At 40.4% G+C, this 21,226-nt stretch overlaps 1 pseudogene; it reads right to left on the bottom strand.

Annotated features, from left to right (window-relative positions):
- Positions 1-19,294: 19,294 nt before the first annotated feature.
- On the bottom strand, positions 19,295-20,521 carry LOC147896117 (uncharacterized; annotated as a pseudogene).
- Between the last annotated feature and the right edge of the window lie 705 nt (positions 20,522-21,226).

Below are 21,226 nucleotides of genomic sequence, written 5' to 3'. Positions count from 1 at the left end.
TCCCGTAAGCTTATGCTAAATTCTCTAATGCTAATGTTGAAGGTGTATCTCAAAAATTTCATGCAAAGGAAGGCTTGAACAGAATACATCCACTTTGTGCTCTCAAGGTCTTACCACCAGGTTAAACGAAGATGTTGTGAAAGACTTCCAATGTATCAAATGCTTTAGGGTGATTGAACGATGCCTGTCACCATACTTTATAGCTGGTATTGGTATACAAGAATCATTTGTCTTTTGGCTTTCTATTTCCTAAGCATAATTCCTGATATGTTGGAAGTAATTGGGGAGAAGATGAGAACAGTCAATCTTGCATATTTTTAGAGAGAAGCTCTTGCGCTCATTACCCCCATTTTCCTTTTCACAATTGTGTCTCCACAACATCCATGCACCTCAAAAGTTGTCCTTTGAGCTTTTGTTGATAGGAGCACTATATAGAAGACTATTGACCTCATCACGACAATACGGATTCATAGTTTGCACTTGAATTATTGAGTTAAGAAATTCATGGTAGAGACACACCTGATGATACAAGACATTGGGGTTGCAATTTCTGGAAGGGGTGTCTTGAGGGACCTCAACACGGCAGTAAGGATCTGCAACATGAAGAGCCATTCTAGAAATTATCTAAGGAGAGAGTTACTAATGATCAGAGGGGGCGAACCCATGAAGGACAAGAACTTGGAAAAGAGGAAGTTGGGATCCATATGCATGGTGAAGGTAGGAGGGAGTACCTTGAGCCAGAAATCCTTGGCGCGATCAGGATGAGAGAAGCGGGCATCAAGCTCATGGGGCATGACAAGAGCTTAATGAAGGTGTGGGTGGAGGGGAGGATGCTGAGGATACCCAAGGTTCATGTGGGAGTACATTGTCTTGATACTGGACCGATCACCTGCAGAAATCAAGATTTAATCAAGAGAAAATTTTAGGTCGCCTACATCGAAAGAACACAAAGACTTTGACTTGATGGAGGTCATGCACTGGAGTGTTGTTGGTGGAGATGGCTTGGAGATTGAGATGGAGGTGGAGATGATGGTTGAGAAGGAGGTGCACTTGGATGAGCTGAAAGATTACCACTAGGTTTTGATTTTTGAATTAGCCTCCATCTCCATCTCTAGGCCCATGCAGGCCATGCAATGCCATGCAAACCATAAGCCATAGTCTAAATTATTATATACAATATCTCATGATGAGAATCTAATAATTACATCATTCTTTTGTTCCATCACTTTATTTTATAGATTTCAATGTACTCAAAATCTACCGTCTCACATGTCTTGCATTATGCTCTTGCATCTGCAAGTCTAACTTATTATTATAAAATAAATATCTCATGATGAGAATCTAATAATTATATCATTCTTGTGTTCCATCACTTTATTTTATAGATTTCAATGTACTCAAAATCTACCATCTCACATGTCTCGCATTATGGTCTTGCATCTTTTACTTCACACAATCTAGTAGTCAAGTGTTCTCCAACCATCATCTTAGCGACATCTCAGCCTCTCCCAATTATTTATTCTAAATCTTTCATCTCACATTATGAGTCTGTAGTTCTATAAATCCCTCTCTAGTCGTTCATCTTCTACATCTCGCCCGCAGCTTTACAACCAAACACTTCTTCCACTTTGCTCTCATTACCTTCCTCCTCTCCTCAAGCTTACTCCTTCCATCTTGTCAGTAGCCTTATAGCAAAACACTTCTTCCACTTTGCTCTTGTTACCTTCCTCCTCTCCTCAAGCTTGCTCCTTCCATCTTGCCCGCAACCTTACAACCAAATACTTCTTCCACTTTGCTCTCATTACCTTCCTCCTCTCCTCAAGCTTACTCCTTCCATCTTGCCCGCAGCCTTACTCTGGAACTCGAGTCTACTCCCATTATCATTCTTGCACTCATCTCATAGCCTTACTCTCAAAATCTTCTTCCATCTCGCCTTACTCCCTCACTATCTCTTGTTCCTATGGTCCATATTCATGTAGCTTAAAGCTGCATGGATCTTTTTGAAGTCATCGATTCCATGGAGGAAGCCATTAGCACCAATAAAGAATGGATCTCCAAGTACGAGGCGAAGAGGGAGCAGAAAAAGAGACAACGAGCTCCATTAACCCAGGATAAAAAGGACGAGTTTGCTACTCTGAAGCGCCTAGAGAAGGAGGAGAGAGGAAAAGTAAGTAGGTCTACTAGCGAAATAGATAGATTACATTCATATAAGAGAGAGCTAACAAACTTTCTAAGTGAGGTTACTTCACGTGTGGCTCGTTATGGGAGATTTCCACCCCAGGAAGCATATGGAATCAAGAAAGTGCTATATAGGAGAAAATTTATAATTCCTTACTTCTCTTTTGTAGTTTTAACTACATCGATGATGATGAGATGAACTCAGCCCTTGAATGGGTTGAATCTAGGATATTAAGAGCAAATATTAATTCCTTCTAATGAGAGGCTTATTGTAACTTTTGGTATTTGTTAACACCTTTATAAATATTGTGAGAGTTTGCTTAATAATGTAACTTTTGCAAGTGTTTGTTAACACCATTATAAATATTAAGAGAGTTTACAACTGCTGAATGTTATTTTTTGGTGTAACTTATTTGTGTCGTTAAATTTTATAATTTTAGTTTCATCTCCTTTAAAAATCTCTAAAAAATTGCTTGTCTTTATGTTTTCATCTATGCTTTGAAGATTGGGTTTTTTCTTAAACATTATCTAGAAACTAGTCCAAAAGTATATGTAAAAATGAATTTGTACATTGACAAGTCCAAAATTAATGAAATAAGTGTGGACTAGCCCTTGTTGTGAATTGTACTTGTAATTGTTCAGCAAAGTTCATTAGGAAGTAATGGGACCTTGACATGGAGAGGTTGTGGAATGTAAAATTGAAGGATGCCATAGGACCTAGAATTGGTGATGCTTATGATGGTGATACTCGCCGAAGTAAGCTAATGCTAGAGGATTATATGGACAATGGAGGTAGTTGATATGGCATTGATTGGTGTGGTTGGAAGCTTACGTGAAAGTTTACAGGGGAATATCCTTGTGGTTTACATGATCAAGATTTTGTGCACAATGGAAAGAAGCTTATTAACCTACTTGATAGTCCAACATGAAAGTTGGGCATTGGAAATGTCTGGATCCCATTGAGTCACATTTGTACTGTTTACGATTCGTTCTCAATTGATGAGCACATGTTGAGGGATGGAGATATACTGAGAGTGGATCGACAAAATTGGGAAGGAGCTCAAAGAATTGCTAGTAGACAAGTGCAAAAGTGTTTGCAGAAGCTATAATTGGGTAGAAATCCTTATACACATGAAAGAGAGAGAAGCATGTGAGGAACATAGATATACTTATAGATTGTGTGTGATTATATTGATTTTTTTAATCTCCATTCCACAACTTACATGAGTGTGTGGATCTTGCTTCTAAAGTGGCTTACTTTTTTAATCTCTTGAGGTCATGGATTCATCATCATCCAACATAAACCTTAAAATTAAACTTTATTCGTAAAGAAGCCTATATAGAGATACAAATTTCTTGCCATTTTTTTGTGCTACTCATCAAGGTATTTTGAGACCTTTTTTCAAATTTGGAGTGTCCATTACACCTTACAGCAGGTAGTGATGCAATTGAAATATTTTTTAGCAAAGTTGGAGGCATGATTGGACAAGAAAGGACATTTGACCTTGGTGATATTTTATATAGAACATGTAACTTGAATAAGCTTGTTGTGTACGAGTGTGACCCACATGGACCAATTTTTTGGAGGTCTCATAAAAAGCAAGAACACATTTGACATGATTTAAATAAGAATGATATGATGCCCAAACAAAACTTGGGTGATTATGAGAGTGTTAGTTGTGATGAAAAAATCATTGGAGGATTAAAGAACGGTTTTCAACTTGCTCAATCGCTATGTGAATCATGAGACATGAGACCTAGTGCTAATCTTATGGAATGGTGGTTAACTCCTCGAGTGGATGTTGGCTGCACTTGGTCTATGTTGGATAAAGACATGGGAGAAGCAGATGAACATGACAATGGATTGAGTTCTCTAAGGATGGAAGAACCTTTGGTTGATAATAATGAAGAAAATGATGAGATCATTGCTTTGAGTGAAATCGGACTTGAGGTGGATTAAATGTTACACAACACTCTCACAAGGAAGGATAAGGAAAGCATAAGTCGGGAGGTAGAAGTTGATGAAAACCTTAGTAAGCCAACTCAATGGGAATCCCACATTATCTAAGGATAGACTTACAAGGGTAAGAAGTTTGGTGGTAGAAGTTGATGAAAAGTTTATCTTTAAGTCTACCTTAGTAGGCCAACTCAATGGGAATCCCACATTATCTAAGGATAGACTCACAAGGGTAATACAAAGTATATACTACAATAAGGAGTCTAAAATGCAATGCACATCGAATGGGATTTTTTGGCATAGGTTGTGATTGTTCTATTCACTTCCAAGAGAATGTAGATAAACATAGCTCTAGTAGTCAAAGGAGAGGTTCATCTATTAGCTCAAAGAAGATGAGTCTTCCTTGTGATTTTTGGTACCTTATATGGGTTCAAAAGATGACAAGAAAGGTTGGAGGTAGGTATATGGAGTACAAAAGAGGCTTTGATTTGTTTGAAAGACCTTCAAGTGTGGAAGTTTAGCTAGGGTGGTATCAACAAGTGAAGGGACAAAGAATGTTTTCATATGATTTAATAGATCTTGATATGGCAGATATCGAGACAATTATTGCATTAGCAAACTTGACATATAACCCAAAAATAGATAAGTATCAACTGATGCAAATGACTACAAATTTTTCAATGATTTTGTTAGAGGAAGTTGAAGATCGAAGAGACATGGAGTTGATCTCATTCATTTTACATTTTGTGTAAGTAGAAAAAGGACATCATCTACTCTCTAGCATCTATAGGAAATTCATCAATGGGTGCATTCTATGTGTATATTGCTATGTTTTCAACATGTTTCTTTTGAAAGAAATTAGACGTGATTCATGTGAAATTGAAAATGGTGAATAATCAAGTTGATATTTTATCTTCATTGCAAGGGAATCCTAGCTATACAGGTTGAGCTACTTAAGTTGGTGCTTGCAGTGGCAAGGATATCTTTTATTGTTTTGAGGCTTGTAAGAGTTTCCTTGAAGGCAAACAATATCTTGGTAGAGAAGTGTCTCCTTCATCTATTTTGTACACTTGGATATAATATTTTTAAAGAGCTCCTTTTCTTCAACCATTTACAACTACAATAACAGTTTGCTATTTGGATATGGTTGCTCTTCTATGATTGGAGTCTCTCTCGATTTTGTAAAGGAATTTCATAAGTTTAGAGCTATTTACCATTTTGGCTAAGACAAAATTATATTTTCTTACAAGTTAAAGTGTGATTTTATTGGCTGTTATTGTTATTATTATCCTTACAATTTAGCTTTGGTCCATAGGGGATAGATCCCCATGTAGTTTTTGACAAAATATGAAGAGGGAAGAGGAGAAGAGTGAAGATGAGGAGAGAGGGCACAGCTAGAGAGCACACCACAAATGACTAACTGTACACTAGATTTAGTTGAAAAAATAGAATATATACAAACCCTTTTAGGGTTAGGGTTAGGGAATCTAACCCTTTCCTTTATAGCACTCTATAAGGTTAGTGCTATGCACATATGATCACGTGATGGTGCTATGCACACATGATCACATGATGTTGAGCGTGAACTCTCAACACCTTCCCTCAAGATCAACATCATGAAGTAGGCCTTCCCTCAAGATGATGATTCTGGGGAATCGAAGAAGGACTGAGCATTACATTCCATCACACCCCTTTAATGGGAATGTCCTTCCTCTGCATCAAACCAAGAGCTAGTCGGTGTTTCTCGAATAGCTCTTTACCGAGTGGTTTGGTAAAGATGTCTGCAACATTCCCTTTGCTATCACAATGCTGCAGTGTGATGTCACCAAGTAACACTCTTTCTCTGATGAAGTGCTCTCTGACATCAATGTGCTTTGTCCTGGAGTGATATACTGGATTTTTGGCCAATGCTTCCGACTGATTATCACAGTATATTGTTGTTGGTTTTGACTCATCAAAGTAATCTGTTTCTGACAATAGTCTTCTAAGCCATATAGCCTCACATGCACCTGTAGTGAGTGCTCTATATTCTACTTCAGTCGAAGACAAAGATACAGTTGGTTGTTTGTTTGACAACCATGATATAGCACCTTGACCAAGGAAAAATGCATATCCCTGTGTCGATCTCCTGGTCTCATGATCTCCAGCATAGTCACTGTCATAGTATCCATGCAACCGTGGATGACTTCCTCTGTATTCTATCCCAAACTGTCTTGTACCTCTGATGTATCTCAAGACTCTTTTGGCTGCATTCCAGTGAGAGTGTTTTGGATTTGCCATAAACTGTGCTAGTGAGCTTACTGCATAACAAATATCTGGCCGTGTGATTGTCAGATATAAAAGAGATCCAATGAGTTGCCTGTAGTATCTGTCATTGACTGTAGGCTTTTCTGAATCTTTAGTAAGTTTCAAACTCTGTTCCATGGGAGTGGCTGCAATCTTGCAATCTACCATATGAAACTTCTTCAGGAGACTGTCAACATACTTGAGCTGACTCATGAATGTGCTATCTGAATCTCTCCAGAACTCAATTCCAAGACAATAGTGCATAAGTCCAAGATCTTTCATGTCGAACTCTGCAGATAAGTCTTGTTTTAGTTTTCTGATGAAGCTATCCTTGCTGCCTGTCACAATCAGATCATCTACGTACAAAAGTGCAATAGTAATGTCGTCCCCTTGAACTTTGTAGTAGAGAGTATGATCTGCATTGGACTTCATGTATTCGAGATCAGCAAAATACTTGTCAATTCTGCTGTACCAACTTTTGGGTGCTTGCTTTAAGCCATAGAGACTTTTCTTTAGATGGCAAACCTTGTTCTCCTTTCCTGGTGCAACATAACCAGCTGGTTGTTGCATGTAGACTTCCTCGTCTAGATAACCATTGAGAAACGCATTCTTGACATCGAGCTGATACACATTCCATTTACTGAGTGTCGCTAGTGATATCAAGAACCGTATGGAATCCATCTTTGCTACTCGAGCATAAGTCTCATCATAATCTTGGCCATCTGGATTGTACTTCACTTTGTATACCCATTTGTTGGCTATGGCCTGCTTTCCTGGTGGAAGGCCACAATTCCCAAGTGTTATGTTTATACAAAGCATCCATTGCTTCAGTCATAGCAGTTGGCCATTCTGGCATATCTACTGCGTCTTCAAGTACACTGGCTCTTCTGTAGCCATGATGGTAGTCATAAGAGCATAGTTGGTGGTCTCCACCTGAATTGCTTTGCCTTTCTGAGCATATGTCAATCTGGCTGGTGGTCTGCTTTCCCTAGTAGACCATCTGAGCTGCTGTGGTGCTGCTTGGGGTGTTGCTGGCAATTCTTGCTCTTCTTCATCAACCTGTTCTGTAGATGACTGTGAAGTCAATGCTTCTATCTCCTGTGTAGGTGAGGTTTGCCATTCTGATTCCTCATCAAAGATTACATCTCTGGAGATAATGACTTTGCGGTTGATGGGATCATACAATTTGTATGCTTTGCTTTCTTCACTGTAGCCAACCATGATGCATTTGCGTGACTTCGCATCCAATTTCTTGCGATGATCATCATGTATGTGGGCATATGCTATGCAACCAAATATGCGGAGATGCCCAATGCGTGGCTTGTGTCCAGTGAATGCTTCATAAGGAGTCATACCTTGTATCGGTTCGGTAGGAAGCCGATTAAGCAAGTAGTTAGCTGTAGCTATTGCTTCTGCCCAATACTGATTCGGAAGATGCTTTTCACTAAGCATTGCTCTAGCACTATTTGCTAAAGTCCCATTCTTCCTTTCAGCTCTTGCATTTTGCTGAGGAGTATCTGCACATGTGAATTGTCTTCGAATGCCGTGATTTTTGCAAAAGTTCATGAATGCTGAAGACATGTATTCACCTCCTCTGTCTGATCTCATGACCTTGATCTTTCTGCCTGTTTGGTTTTCTACCATGGCTTTGAATTCTTGAAATCTGGCAAACACTTCAGATTTCTCTTTCAGAAAGTAGACCCAACAATATCTGCTGTAGTCGTCGATGAAGGTCAAGTAATAAAGTGAACCATTGATGCTGCGGGTCTGGGCATAACTCCATACATCTGTATGAATCAAATCAAGAATACCTCGTGCACGAGAGGTACTTCTGACAAAGTTGGTTCGCTTTTGTTTGCCGAAACAGCATGCTTCGCAAACTTTTCCAAGAAACTGTAGCTTCGGAATCCCAATTGCCATATTTTGATTCCTTAGATCTAACAAGTACTTGAAGTTGACATGACCATATCTCTTGTGCCATTTTGCAGATAGTGGCATTTGTTGCGTTTGAGCTGACATGGCATGCTTATCTGGTACTGTAGCTAGCATCCTGTATAAGCGTCCTTCCTTGACACCTTTTGCTACTAGCTGACCTCTTTTGGATTTGTCTCTGATAGTGCATTCATCACCGTCGAAGATGACTTTGTAGTTGTGTTCCGTCATTTGACCTACTGACAAAAGATTCTTGCTGAGCTTTGGAACATAGAGCACATCTTTGACTAATCCTTTTGTACCAGTGAAATTGTTCATAGCGATAACACCTGTCCCTTGAACCGGATTCGGTGTATTGTCTGCTGTGTAGATGACATTCTTTTGTCCTTCTAATGGCTTCATTTCTGTGAACCATTCTTGATGATTTGTCATATGAGATGATGCACCGCTGTCGATGTACCAAGGATCCTGTTCCACTTGGTCGACTTGATAGCTGAAATCCTCTTTGGGATTGAAATCAGTGTCTAGGTGCATCGTATCAGTCTGATGCAATTCCTCACTTGCAAGAAACATATTTCCATGTTCATTTGCAAAATGACTGTGACTAGAATGTCCACCACGATGATTTCCTCTTCCTCGAGAATTCCCTCGATTATTGCTGGATTGATCGCCTTGGTCGTACTGCTTCTTGCAGCAATCTCTTTCATAGTGTCCAAACTTATGACAGTAGTTGCACTGATGTTTGACACATTGGTGGATGCATTCCCTCGTCCTTGGAATCTTCCTCGGTTGGAATGATATCCTCTTTGCTGATTTTGATGTTGCTGAGGATGATGCTGATGCTGATGCTGATTTTGTTGATGATGACCACTTTTTTGATATGATCTACCTCTGTTTCTGCCTTTGCCTCTGCTTCTGTCTGAAGCTGTGAATGCCTGATCATTAGAATGACCTTTACGTGCTTGAATGGCTTGAGTCTTGAGTTCTTCACCAAGTAGAACTGACTGAAGTTCTTCCAGTGTTGGAATTTGCCGTTGGATGGCAATACTCTGAACTAGATTCTCATATCCTTCTCCTAGTCCATTCAGGATTACTTGAACCATTTCTGCGGGATTCATAGTCTCTCCTGCTGCTGCAAGTTGATTGTTGTAGTCTTTGATGCGGAGTACATAAGCATGACCGGTTTCACTGCTGTTGCGGAAACTCTGGTTGATCTGGTTTCTCAGGGTGAGAATCCTGGTTGTGTTCTTGGACTCGTAGAGAGCTGCGAACATATCCCATGCTTCTTTTGATGTCTTGACTGTGTTAAGCTGTCCTAGCATGACATCTTGCACATTCTGCTTGATCAGGTGATAGGCATACTTGTCTTTCTTATCCCATTCTGCTTGAGCTCGGGCAATGGCAGGATCTGCTATTGGTGCGGAAACTGTTTGTGTAGATGTAGATCCCGATGTAGATCCCGTTGCTGGTACTGTGACAACAGATGGAGTAGAGCTACTGGTGGCTGGATCGGCCAATGGTCTAGGTATAGATCCATCGACATACTCCCATTTGTCCTGAAGCACAAGAATGGTCTCCATTCGGTATTTCCATGTACCATAATTGGAGTTGTCTAACTTAGCAGATGCCTCCAGGTTGAGGTTGCTAGTTGACATGGTGCAAACAATGTACTCAAGAAGTCTCCTGAAAAAACTCTGTATGAATCAACTGCAAATACACTGAAGATGCCAAGTGAAATCTCTGTACCTTCGATGAAGATAGAACTGCAGTATATAAGATCTGATATGTGTTACAAGGCTTGTGGCAATGATGCCGGGAATAGCCAAGAGGCTTTACAAGGCTGAAAATGATGTGCACAATGCCGTGAGATAGCTGAATAGGCTTTACAATGGTGGCATGTGTGTGTGAAATCAAGTGCTATCTGCCCACTGAATCAATCTGCAATGCCTCTGAACTCTGAAGTCTGCTCACTGAACTGATGAACGTAAGGTTTCAGGTAATGTAATGATGTGAAATCGGATGTGAGCGTATGGACTGACTCTGAGTAGGTACTAGTCAGGAATTTCGGGCATGGCTTAGATTGGCAACTTGGGGAAATTCAAAGCGTCCCCTCTATGGCGATCTAGTCTACTCTGATCTAGATCTAAACCAACCGTCGATCGATGAAAGAGCAGCAAATAATTCCTTTTCTTTTGTTCTTTTTAAGTGCTGGGTCAGATGCGTCGATGTAGAGGCAAATGTGCGTGAAGGAAGTGGTTTTGTCGGCGAGGCTTAAATGTGAGTGTAACTTGCACCGAAATGTGCGCGTGATGTGACGAGCACGTAGAGCACGAAAAAACGGGCGGCACCCTCAAATTCTTCCTGGATCAAGAGATACGACTTGATCTAGGTGGAGGGGCAAAAGGAGTGCAAATGGTGCTCAATGATGATGTGTCACTGTGAGTCACATGCAGTGATGATGTGGCACTGTGCTTAGAAAGAGGTGTGCCAGTGAAACTCTGTGCTGAGGTGGCAGGAGTGTGCACATGCAGTGTGTGCACAGTGTGCCTGGCAAGGGACTGTGCCTGCAGAGGGTCAGTGCTGACTGGATTGCTGAGGTGGCAGTGCTGAGGTGGCACAGATGATGTCAGCAGGGTGACATGGCCATGCTGACGTGGCACTGCTGACATGGCTTGGTGATGTGGCACTGATGATGTGGCCTGATGACGTGGCCTGGTGATGTGGCACTAATGACGTGGCCTGGTGACATGGCACTGATGACGTGGCTTGGTGATGTGGCACTGATGACGTGGCCTGGTGATGTGGCCTGGTGATGTGGCACTGATGACGTGGCTTGGTGATGTGGCTTGGTGACGTGGCACTGATGACGTGGCCTGGTGACTTGGCCTAGTGACGTAACAGATGACGTGGCACTTGGAGATAAGTTTGCCACGTGGCACACTGGAGACCTAGCCTACGTGCTATCTTATCTTGCCACGTGTCGCTTTTTGAGAAGTCGGAATTGTGTGAAGATTTTGACGGAATCTAAGAAGATTCCGTCCGCCTGCGGATTTTCGTCGATGTCGTGTAGAGGGTGTCGTTGGCGGAGGTCGCTTGGGTGCGTGGAGCTAGATGCAGCAGATTGGCGGAGGTCGTTCGTTGGAGCTATGGCGGCCGATCGTGAGCTTTGAGCTCTTTGGAGGCTGCGTAGGAGCTTGTTGTCGGCGGTCGTTTAGAGCTCTGTGAGCTTTTTGAGCCTTTAGTAGCCAGCGCTGTACGAGAAGAAATATGGCAATAGGGACGGCCGTCGAAGGGAGCTTGTGGCTTGGAGCGTGGGCTGGCTGGAGCAAGACCAAGGCTGTGGTTGCTTTGTCGTTGTAGTAGAGCCGGGCGTTGCTATAGATGTTGTAGGTCGTTGTCGTTAATCGGAGGCTGCATAGCATAGTCGGTGCTTGGAGGCTTGCCCTGCGAAGGAGCCATCATGGAGAGCAGTCGACGCGCCTGAGCCGAGGCGATGTGGGCTCGCTACTGCTGAAGGAGCTGGAGTCAGAGGAGCGTGTAGCTGTTGCATGGGCTGGAGGTAGTTGACGGTTCATTATGGAGGTGGAAGCCCATCGTTTTGGGCTAGGAATCCGTCTGTAGAGTTGTTGGCGATGATTGTTTGGCTGCCTTTGGTGCTTCTGGGTCGACCGTTGAGGGAGGCTGCGACTACTATATTGGCATTGTGGATGGAGGTCGGCTGTAGGCCTTCGGCTGTTGAGTCGCGCTGGATGCAGAAGTTCGTTGAGGAGGCTGAAGCTCCTAAGGATCGTTGATGGACTTGCTTGAGCAGGAGGTCGGCAAAGGCTTTGGAGCCTTCGGCTAACTCAGACTCTCTGTCATAAGCATCTCTCTCTCACGAAGAGCTCTCACAAACTCTCAATAGTCTCTGAAATCTCTCCAAAGAAAACACTCAAAGATTGAAGAAGAAGATACTTTCTCTCACACCTCAAGAAGCTCTCAAATCAAATCGAAACTGCGGACAGAAATTTTCTTCACATGAACGGAAATATTTCATCAACGGAATGAAAGATAGAAACCTCTCAATCTCTCAATCTCTCTCACACTCTCAAGAATCTCAATGTCTCAGCGGAAGACAAGGGAGCTCTGATACCATGACAAAATATGAAGAGGGGAGAGGAGAAGAGTGAAGATGAGGAGAGAGGGCACAGCTAGAGAGCACACCACAAATGACTAAATGTACACTAGATTTAGTTGAAAAATAGAATATATACAAACCCTTTTAGGGTTAGGGTTAGGGAATCTAACCCTTTCCTTTATAGCACTCTATAAGGTTAGTGCTATGCACATATGATCACGTGATGGTGCTATGCACACATGATCACATAATGTTGAGCGTGAACTCTCAACAGTTTCATAGATCTATAATTGTTTATAACTTTGTGTCATGACGTAGGTTTTCTTATTGATAAGATGATTTGTGGTTTTGTTAGTTAAGGTTATTAGCCCTTAAGGGTCAGTTATGGTCTACACTCTTAAGGGTCAATTATGGTCATTTTTTTTCTTGAAAGCTCACTCTTACTACTCTCGGAGCTGCTTGCCCTCTTCTTCACCTTAGAAGACTTCTCCAAGTTGGGAAAAATTATTCTTGACTAGTCATCCCTATTTTGGAGCCGATTGTTGCTGTCCACAAGATTCTTGCAGTAGGACACTCTATTATGGGGACTCTCTTAGATAGATATACCCATTTTTGAAGTTCATTTTTCGCCCATCTTTTTGTTCCAACTCATGGAGACCACAACATGACGTTTTTAACTGTATGGGAGCTATTTTTGAGGTCGCATTCCTTTAAAAAGAACCATGACCTATTTTTGAGTGTTCGGAGCTGCTACTATGGATGCTACTATGATTGTTTTTGAGTGTTCAGGGCTGCTACTATGGCTACCACTATGGATGCTACTATGGTTGCTTTTGAATGTTCAGGGCTACTACTATGGATGCACTTTATTGCTTGAATTGGAAAGTTTCTCTTTGTTTCTTGAACTTCAAAGTCACTCTTCATGCTTGAACTAAATGCCCTTTCTTGCTTGAGGGTTTGGGGCTACTATTGTGGATGCCCTTTCTTAAGTTGTTCTACTTTACAAGCGGTTTAACATATTAATCTATGTTGTTTAGGTGCTTGGGGCTTAATACATTCAGTACAATTGTATAATTAGTATTTTATTCATTGTTGTGTCCAACTCAATCTTATTTGTTTTTGCATCTTTGTCTAAAAGTTACTATTTCCAAGCTGGACTTCTTTGTTTGTTGACTTCATTATTTTTTTGTTTTCTTCAACAAGTAGAGGTATAGCCACATTGTACCTATTTATTTCATGGTGTGGATTTTGAAAATTAGCTTGTTGTGACACTAGAACATATAAGTAAGGTATTGAATATGGCTATAGTTTCTACTCACTGGTGCAACAACAAAGGTGGGAGATGTGTTGGCTAGATAGTTGTTTTTGTGATCCTAACAAGTACACTATGTCTAATCCCCACAAGCTATACTTGGGAATATTTATGTTTAAACTATATTGTCCCATTGGTCAAGTAGCACAGCTACCAATTTATCCAATCATGGTTTGCTTTGATGTTTAAAAGTAGACATGGCTCAACTGCATATGGACTAGCTTGTGGATACAAGGGTTGGTTGTGTAAAAATATTTGATTGCCTCTTCATTCTCATCTAAAACATCAATTGTTTACACATAATCAATGGATAATGGCACTTGAATATTGCATGCCTTCTACATGTGAATATAGTATGATTGAGCTAATTGCTTTAAATGTGAACTCAATGTGGGATACCACACAAATTCAGCTACATTTCGTAGCATGCATCCACTATGTAGATGTACATATCACCAACATACAACTCCAAATTCTTGGAGTTCGTTGTCCATCAATTCACATTTAGGTTATTCATTTCCAAGAGAATGTAGGGATGGTGGGGACTAAAGCTTAATTGGGTGGATGGTTGAGCCAAACTTTGAGTATTGGCTGTGGTCTTTTATGCAATGATGACATTTTATTTTGAAATAAATTTATATATTTTTTAATTTAAAATTTACATTAGGAGGTTTTAAAAGTATAAATATTTGTTTGTTACATTTACAAAGATGCATTTTATTATTACCCTCAAAAGTCACAAAAGAGATGTTGATATATAAGGAAAAATAACTTACAAATGGGTTTAGAAATAACCCCATGAACACACGTGATATGACTCGGGTCTTATATGTAGTTACTCCCCCGAGGAAGAGTACTAGTATATAGAAGAAGATGTGCAAGATGAGGTCCTAAGTGACCCTTCTAGCCAGGAGGAGGAGAGCTCTTTGTTCAATAAATTGTACCTGTAAGGGGTCACACTCAACAGCAACAACATTTCTCCCCCTCTTTAGAGCACTGATAGTTGTAGTGCCTGTTCCAGCAAACAGGTCCATTATCCATTCTCCCTTAATTGAAACAAGGTCAATTAAATCCACCATCAAATGCTGAGGCTTTTGATAAGGGATAATTATGCCTATTAATTTACCACTCGTATGCCTGAACTTTTTGCAAACACCACGTCTATCAAACACATTTGTACGAGTTGGTTTCATGGCAAAATTATATGTCCCTTTGTTGAGAGTTCACGCTCAACATCATGTGATCATGTGTGCATAGCACCATCACGTGATCATATGTGCATAGCACTAACCTTATAGAGTGCTATAAAGGAAAGGGTTAGCTCCCCTAACCCTAACCCTAAAAGGGTTTGTATATATTCTATTTTTTCAACTAATTCTAGTGTACAGTTAGTCATTTGTGGTGTGCTCTCTAGCTGTGCCCTCTCTCCTCATCTCCACTCTTCTCCTCTCCCCTCTTCATATTTTGTCATGGTATCAGAGCTCCCTTGTCTTCCGTTGAGACATTGAGATTCTTGAGAGTGTGAGAGAGATTGTGAGATTGAGAGTTCTCTTGAGTGATTGTGAGATTTTTTCCCTTCACTTCCGTTGAGAGAATTTCCGTCCATTGAAAGAAAATTCCGTCATTGTTCTTGAGAGGATTCCTTGATTGAAAGCAAGAGAGATTGTGAGTGATCTCTGCAAGAGAATCATGTGAAAAAGTTCTTCGAGTGTATCCTTATGAGAGAAAGATAGGAGTGATTGTGCGAATCGTCATTGTTTCCTTTGTTTTTTGGGAAAAGTGATTTCTCTTGAGAGAGTTCTGAGATTTCCATCGTGAGAGGTCTTCATTAAGAAGGCCGAGTTTCGGGAAAGAGAGTGAGAGAGACCTACGGGCGACGAGTAGCTTCAACGACTCTTTGCACCAAAGCCCCTTCACCGACTCCTACCAAAGACTAGAGTTTCAGAATATTGCGCTCCATCAACAACGAACAACAGCCCATAGTCTTCTATAAGGTGCCTCCAATCGGCCGACGAACGAGCAGCAGCAGTGGCGACTCCATCGTTGGACCTCCAACTCCAACTCCAACTGCAACTCCAACTGCCCTTGTCAACCGTCTACAAACGATGTCTCTTTCCGTTCGCTTTCTGAAATTTCCACTGTCCGCCTTACTTTCGCTACGCTTACAAAGCATCCAGGCAACTCATTGGATCTCTTATATATCTGACAATCACACAGTTTTTGTCTCGTTGTCGAACAGAGAGGAAAAGAAGAGAGCAAGAACAAACAATCCAAAATGTTCCTAGTTTACACAAATATATTTCAGATGATGTGGATGAGCCTCCTTTGCTTTGGATAGTTCATGAAGGACGAGTAGAGGAGATGGACACATTTGTAGCTTGTCCTTATACTTTAGCAATCGCTAATGCTCCATATGGGTTCAAAGCTCCAAACTCAGTCAATGATGATGTGAAGTATGGATTAAATGCTTATAAAACAATCATTCAAACTTTTCAGAAAGTGACAACTTGTGAATCATGGGCACTCATATTTTTTCATGCTCATGATCAAATTACGGCTGCTCAAAAAGCCTTCATAGATCTTAACATGGTGAATCATCTGATCATATGGCACTATTTCTACTTTTTCTCTTCTTTATCCGTTTCTTTTCTTTTGGTTACATTTTTGTGGCATTTTTTAATAGAATCTTACTTGTAGGACTAAACCCAACATCCATGGGTCCAAACTTGATCGACTTTCTTGGGCATGTGAGTTTGCAACAATTGTTTTTCACTCTCCATCTGGATTAAGAGCTCAAGGGTGACAAAATATGAAGAGGGGAGAGGAGAAGAGTGGAGATGAGGAGAGAGGGCACAGCTAGAGAGCACACCACAATATACAAACCCTTTTAGGGTTAGGGTTAGGGGAGCTAACCCTTTCCTTTATAGCACTCTATAAGGTTAGTGCTATGCACATATGAGCACGTGATGGTGCTATGCACACATGATCACATGATGTTGAGCGTGAACTCTCAACACCTTCCCTCAAGATCAACATCATGAAGTAGGCCTTCCCTCAAGATGATGATTTTGGGGAATCGAAGAAGGACTGAGCATTACATTCCATCACACCCCTTTAATGGGAATGTCCTTCCTCTGCATCAAACCAAGAGCTAGTCGGTGTTTCTCGAATAGCTCTTTACCGAGTGGTTTGGTAAAGATATCTGCAACATTTTCTTTGCTATCACAATGCTGCACATTGATGTCAGAGAGCACTTCATCAGAGAAAGAGTGTTACTTGGTGACATCATACTGCAGCATTGTGATAGCAAAGAAAATGTTGCAGATATCTTTACCAAACCACTCGGTAAAGAGCTATTCGAGAAACACCGACTAGCTCTTGGTTTGATGCAGAGGAAGGACATTCCCATTAAAGGGGTGTGATGGAATGTAATGCTCAGTCCTTCTTCGATTCCTCAAGATCAACATCATGTAATGCTCTCTACGAGTCCAAGAACACATCCAGGATTCTCACCTTGAGAAACCAGATCAACCAATGAGTTGATCTGGTTTCTCAAGGTGAGAATCCTGGATGTGTTCTTGGACTCGTAGAGAGCATTACATGATGTTGATCTTGAGGAATCGAAGAAGGACTGAGCATTACATTCCATCACACCCCTTTAATGGGAATGTCCTTCCTCTGCATCAAACCAAGAGCTAGTCGGTGTTTCTCGAATAGCTCTTTACCGAGTGGTTTGGTAAAGATATCTGCAACATTTTCTTTGCTATCACAATGCTGCAGTATGATGTCACCAAGTAACACTCTTTCTCTGATGAAGTGCTCTCTGACATCAATGTGCAGCATTGTGATAGCAAAGAAAATGTTGCAGATATCTTTACCAAACCACTCGGTAAAGAGCTATTCGAGAAACACCGACTAGCTCTTGGTTTGATGCAGAGGAAGGACATTCCCATTAAAGGGGTGTGATGGAATGTAATGCTCAGTCCTTCTTCGATTCCCCAAAATCATCATCTTGAGGGAAGGCCTACTTCATGATGTTGATCTTGAGGGAAGGTGTTGAGAGTTCACGCTCAACATCATGTGATCATGTGTGCATAGCACCATCACGTGCTCATATGTGCATAGCCCTAACCTTATAGAGTGCTATAAAGGAAAGGGTTAGCTCCCCTAACCCTAACCCTAAAAGGGTTTGTATATATTCTATTTTTTCAACTAATTCTAGTGTACAGTTAGTCATTTGTGGTGTGCTCTCTAGCTGTGCCCTCTCTCCTCATCTCCACTCTTCTCCTCTCCCCTCTTCATATTTTGTCACCCTTGAGCTCTTAATCCAGATGGAGAGTGAAAAACAATTGTTGCAAACTCACATGCCCAAGAAAGTCGATCAAGTTTGGACCCATGGATGTTGGGTTTAGTCCTACAAGTAAGATTCTATTAAAAAATGCCACAAAAATGTAACCAAAAGAAAAGAAACGGATAAAGAAGAGAAAAAGTAGAAATAGTGCCATATGATCAGATGATTCACCATGTTAAGATCTATGAAGGCTTTTTGAGCAGCCGTAATTTGATCATGAGCATGAAAAAATATGAGTGCCCATGATTCACAAGTTGTCACTTTCTGAAAAGTTTGAATGATTGTTTTATAAGCATTTAATCCATACTTCACATCATCATTGACTGAGTTTGGAGCTTTGAACCCATATGGAGCATTAGCGATTGCTAAAGTATAAGGACAAGCTACAAATGTGTCCATCTCCTCTACTCGTCCTTCATGAACTATCCAAAGCAAAGGAGGCTCATCCACATCATCTGAAATATATTTGTGTAAACTAGGAACATTTTGGATTGTTTGTTCTTGCTCTCTTCTTTTCCTCTCTGTTCGACAACGAGACAAAAACTGTTCAAAGGGTTGAGGAATTTCCCTCAACTTAACACGAGGGTCTTGATTCTACATTTCATAGATATTAAGTAAGACCCAAGATACTTGAAACTTAAAATGGTATCAAAGAGTTCACATTTTAAAATGTACATCATAACATTTGACAAGAATTGAGATTGTTAAGGCTTAAAAATGAAATGTTGATCTTAGAATCTCACATATGACCTTACGCTAGAACCTAGAATGCAAAGTCCATGTTTATGAGACTAGAAGTGGATTCTAGAATTGAAAGAGTGTTCATGTGACCTTAAGATGAAAACCAGAAGAAGAACCTTACAAACGTGGAGGTAGGATTTTGGAATCCACTTATACATTTTTCAAATAGAAATAAGAATCTCTCAAGCTCCTTTGGGTTACTTGAATCAGGATGGTATTTCCTAACTTCATCCCAATCACTACATTTCAACTTTTCTATCATAATTCTTTGCATGTGCAAATAAGATTTTTGCCTACAAAGACAAAACTACGTTTATTAAGAAGCTAAAAACAAGTTCTTGAGTGAAAACAATTATTATAATATTTGAGTGAATGAGCAAAGTAAGAAAATATACCTTTCAAATTCTGCTCCCATCTCCTCTAAGGAGGTGTATCATGAATTCCTTGCAAAGATCTCCAAGGAGTTATCTTCATGTCTTTAGGAAGAGGCTTTATGGCTTCATCTGCATTGGCTTTCCCATGAGAGCTAGAAGGAGCCTTCAATATCTTTTGATCTTTCAACTTTCCTTGCTCCCATAAATCAAGAATCTCTTCTTGTAGGTTCCAGACATCCCCATCACCAAATGCCAACTGAAAATAATTATCATAATGCTTGATGTTAGGCTTTTGGTCAGCACCACGTGCATTATTCTTGTGTACTTGTAGACCACATCTCTCACAAAGCGTGACTCAAAATTTATCATCAATAATCCAGCCTTCACTTTGTTGCTTGGCCCATTCATTATGAAAGAATCTAATTTTTTGAATGAAAGTCATCTGTAAGCGATAATCTGAGTCAACATTGTGATCCATGGATAATATTGTACACTCCTCATTAGTCAAATCCACATAAATCCAACAAATTGTTGTCTTATAACTGTTAATGTGGTCATATTCTAGACAAAGTTCTTTTTTTGCAAGCAATCTATGGGTTCCACCTAGAACATAATACTTGTAAGAATTTGCCTGAGACTTTATCCATGAGTTCTTTGTAGGACATTGATCCATGTCCACCAAAACAATAGTGGTAGCACCATGGCTATAGGTTTTGATTTCTTTTTTCTCTTGAGGTTAAAAACATTCACTTCATTGATACATCGTAGTTGAAGTGGCCTTTTTTTGGTCTTGGGATCAATGGGAGGTAGTTCAATACAATTGACGCGGGTAGCTCACAAGGCAAAGGATCGACCATATTTGTCTTCTTACACATATTGCGGGTAGCATTATCTGAATTCTTACCCTGTGGAGCTGACAAGGGTGCCCCTGGACCTGAGGGCACAATCTCAACTTCACTTAAGAGTTGTTTTTTCCTTTTTTTTCATTTACTACCTTTTGCTCTTGTGTCTTGCACAAAAGGTTCTTGAACTGGCTCCTCTTCACTCGAATCATTAGTGTCAGTATCCACATCTTCTTGCATCTCTTCATCTTCATTAGAGGTACTTGCAGAATCTGAACCACCAAAAATACTCTCTATGTGCTCCAAAAATACTTGATCAAAACTCTAAAATCCAACAAGAAAATAGGAACTTAGGAAAAGAACATGCAAATTATAGTTAGAATAACTAGGAGATGAAGAGGAAATTTTCTTACCAAACCTCTTGTTTGCATCGTATCTTCAAAAAATTATTGTGTGCTTTGGGGATTGACCTCTTGTAGCTCAAAGTCCTTTTACGTAAGGAGTATAACAACTTTAGATACCAGAAAGAACATCTTTTCTGATCTTTGCTCCATTAAATTTATGATACATCTAGCCTGTTGGAATTGATTAGTATCACTTGATAAAACTTTATGTTTAGTCACGAGCAAAAAGTGAAAAGAAAGAGGGAGAGAGATAGGAGACTCAAGTTCAGCTTTCTTCACAACACACAAAAGAGAGAGGACACAAGGTTGGAGGGTGAAGCCTTTCTTCACTTTTGCACACAACAACAATACAATAGAATAGGGAAATACCCTATATGTCAAAACCTAGAATACGTGGTTCATATGTGAACCCAAACCAAAAACATACGTGGTAGTCTAACTACACCACGAGTACAACTAACATAGGCGGTGACATAAATGATAGTCATCCAGGAGATATATCGGGGGTAGAGCTTGATATCTCAACAAAAAGGTAGTAGTAGGCTCAACTACTGTTCTATGAAGGCTAGCAACTCCCATGGTCAATGTCCAACCATGCCCATACTTTGATTTTTTATTATTTCCCTCAAAAGAATCATCATTGCCAAGTTTTGAAGCCTTTGGAATAGGAGCCTCCATCTCATTTGAAGAGCGCTTACCTATATGACCTTTCACTCTTGATGGTGTCGACTG

This window comes from Dipteris shenzhenensis, chromosome 12 (assembly GCF_047967505.1).
Source record: "Dipteris shenzhenensis isolate YYH24624 ecotype China chromosome 12, Dip_SZ_1.0, whole genome shotgun sequence".
NCBI classification, from domain to species: Eukaryota; Viridiplantae; Streptophyta; class Polypodiopsida; order Gleicheniales; family Dipteridaceae; genus Dipteris; species Dipteris shenzhenensis.
Note: the sequence above shows the minus strand (reverse complement) of the source record. Positions and strands in the feature narration are given on the sequence as shown.